The sequence below is a fragment of the Choloepus didactylus genome, chromosome 9 (assembly GCF_015220235.1).
Source record: "Choloepus didactylus isolate mChoDid1 chromosome 9, mChoDid1.pri, whole genome shotgun sequence".
NCBI classification, from domain to species: domain Eukaryota; kingdom Metazoa; phylum Chordata; class Mammalia; order Pilosa; family Megalonychidae; genus Choloepus; species Choloepus didactylus.
This window is the reverse complement of record NC_051315.1, coordinates 135,271,780-135,275,179: the sequence shown is the minus strand read 5'-3', so window position 1 is coordinate 135,275,179 and position 3,400 is coordinate 135,271,780.

Genomic DNA, 3,400 nt, shown 5'->3' with positions numbered 1-3,400 from the left:
GGGTCGCCGCTGGGGAGCTGCGTCTCTATTTATCAGACAACGTCAAATCCCGCCAAACTCCCGCCCCACCATCAGCACCACTAGCACTGGTTTTCCTTAATCATTAAATTTCACTAATGAACAGCCCATGCTGCGTGCACTTGCGGCAGACGAATCAGCTCACACGCTAGTGTGTGTCCCGAACGTTTCCTCATCGCCCCCGTCTTACAGTTGAGCAAATTGGGGCACACAGACGCTATTTCACCCCTGGGGCAGGTGCCGAGGGCAGCTGGGGCTTTGCGGAGTGAGAGGGAGCCAGGCCGGCGGACCCTGGGGGGACGGAGGGGCCGTGTCCCCCCATGCCCACAGCCCCAGAGGCAGGGGAGCCGGGGGGCTCTGCCCTCAGTCTACCCCTCCTCTGCTTCCCAGAAGGGACCCTCAGCACACAGAAGACAATTTATTCCAACTAAAGAGGCTTTGATGTTCTGCAGGAAGGGGGTCCTTAAGAAATGGGGCCACAGATGAGGCAGGAAGCCGTCTGCTGTGGCTTTGCCTCACTTGATGGAGAAAAGACCAGAGGGCCTAGTTGGACACAGTGGGGTTTGGGGGTAAATGAGCCCCAGGCTGCCTGCCGTGGGGTCACGCCAGGGACCCCCCGCCGCCCAGGGCTTCCCCCTGTCATGGCAGCCCATCCTCTTTTCCCTGGGGTCACGGGACTTCAGAGCAGCCCGGCGTGACCCCTTCAGCCAGGACAACACCCCTGAGGGCGCTTTACACATAGGCCAAACTGGTTCATGAGTCTCGCGGTTGCTTTGTTAAGCAAGGGGCAAACAATCATTTCATCATTTTTCTCCATTGCAGCATGTATTAAGGAAACTAAATCAAACTTCCTGTCTTTAGAGGGTGGTAACGGCTGTACCCCGTTTTCTCTTCTCCCAAGCTGGGGGACTGGAGGCCTGGCAGGGGCTCGTCTGACCCTGGGGGGCCACTACTCCTGGGTACATACAGGCAGCTGGCATTCCCTTTGACGTTTTTCATCAGTCAGTGAGGGTGGCCGGGAGCTGTGGGAGCCCCACCGCCCTCCCCGAGAGCTGAGGGGAGCTCACAGTCCCTGGTTCGAGCTTGTCTCATCCAACAGCTTTTCTGCCACCTTCTCTCTTTGTTTCATAACAGATGCCACTTGCTATTTCCTGAGAAATGCATCTGTCCTGCAGTCTGGACACTCTCGTCAGTCTGGCACTCCTTACTAGAAGTTCTCATGGGGAGTTTTGATCAGAAAGTGGCTCTGGCGAGGGGTGAGAGTTGGGTGGGTGTGAGGGGGTGGGAGCCAGGGGCCATCCCCTTCCTCACAGTGTTGGATGGGGCCCAGCCCCAGGCTCCCAGCCCCCGGGGGGACACGGCGGCTCACTGTGGGACTGACCACCACGGTGCGTCTGTTTTCCAGGAAAGCAGATTCGGCCCGGGTGGGAGATGTGGGTTGTGTGGGCTCAGCCCCTTGAAAAGGAGTCTGCTTCTGTCAGGGCTGGTGCCCACGAGGGTGGCTGCTGCCCGGCTGCCAGCTGGTCTGGAGCTGGATGGGCACTGAGCTCTGTTCTACCCCAATTGCGGCTTCTCTTTCCTGTGGCAGCCAGACAAGTGCCACAGACGTTGGGGACTTCAACCACAGAAGCCTTAGGTTGGGTGGCAGGGGCTGCGCACCCAGACGCCTTTCAAGGAGCCCCTTCTGCTGGCTCCAGGGGCTCCGGTTCACAGCAGCAACCCTTTTCTGCTCATATGGATGTGTCTGCTTCCTCTCTTCTTATCAGACACCCCTGTGTTGAGGGGTGCCTGCTCCAGTGTGACCCCTCCTATTCAACCAATTATCTGCAGTGAGCCTCTCTGCAGAGCAGGTTCCCTTCTCGGCGTGCCCTCCCCCCAAGCAACACCTTCAGTTTTGTGGCAATGGAAGTCACCCAGGTCACCCCGATGAAGTCCAGCCTCCTGGGAACCGCTCCTGCCCTTTCCTGGAGGGGGCACAGGGCACTGGGTGCTCATTTCTCACCATTTCCTTCTCCATGTGACCTGGCAATGCTGATATTCCCAAGCAATGACAAAGGATTTCCGTGGAGTCTTTGCATGTCAATGTCATTCTCCTAGTGAAGCGACTTGTTTGGCCCTTAAATGGCACCACCCGAGGCGCTCGGCTCCATGCTGGCCCCTGCGAGGTCCTGGCCCAGGGCTCCTGAGGCGGCCTGAGTCGCACAGGGGGCTCCGTTTTCCCGAGGAGTGACCCAGGCCCCCGAGACTGCAGGGGAGGAGAGGAGGGGTGTTGTGCTCCTTCCAAACACGAGAAAACCATACAAATAACAGAGAACAGGAGGACGCAGGTGAGGACCAGGTGAAGAGCTCCCACTCGGCAGCAGCAGGGTGCCTGCCTTCCAGCATCCACCCTGCATTCCCTCCATTCTTTGCACCTGGGGGATATGGAGAAGTGCGAGAGAGAGCAGCTTTGCCCCTCAAGAGCCCACCTTTGATGGGGATCTCAGGTTGGCCATGCAGGTGTGGAGCTGCACCTGGATTTCAGGCTCATTTCTGTGTTGGGGCAGCCCCATGGGGCTCCAGTCAGCAAAGGAGCAGGCAGGAGGGGAGAGGGCGGGGGGCCCTGGCCAGGCTGGGGGGTGCACTCACCTGCGAGCATGTTCTGGGTGCGGGGCCCAGCCACGTGCCCCCACCGGGTCATAGAGTCCAGGGGGAGCGAGGCGGGTGGGTATGGGGGAGGAGAGCTCCGGGGGCCGGGGACCCTGCCACGGTTTGTGGTTTCACCGCGTCCTGGTCCTTAGGGGTGTCTGAGAGGCTGGGCTGGGGACTGGCTGCAGCTGGGGAGCCACAGGGCCAAGTGAGGGGATTGCGCTGAGTAGTGAGTGGGGAAGCCCTGGTCTCACTCCTTGTTGGCTGCCACCTGCCATGAGCCCACGTGCGCCTGGCCTCTGGCCCTGGCAGCCTCCCGGCTGCCTTCCGTCCTCGGCACGTCCTGCCACAACAGTGCTGGCCGCGGAGGCCCTGCGTGGCCGGCTGCTTCTGGCCTCCACCTGGCCACTCTACTATGAGGAGCCTTTCCTTCTGTCCTGGCAAACTCCTGATACCCTTCAAAACCTTTTCTTGGAAAGCCTTCCCATTTCCCTTTCCCATCCCAGAGAATGATTTGTTCATGGAAACTTTGGAAACTTCTATGATGCATGAGGGGTGAATCCTTGGCATTTGCCAGGCCCCTGGGCTCGCGCTGGTGTCCCCAGGGGCCACGCCCTCCTGTGGCCACACCTCAGGTGCCTGGGTCAGTGTCCAGCAGGAGGCTGGCCCTCGGCAAGTTGGCCACCCTGAGCTGAGGCCCATGTGAAGATCTGGTGGTCTTCTCTGACGCCAGGAGTAGCCAAACCTGCTTCAC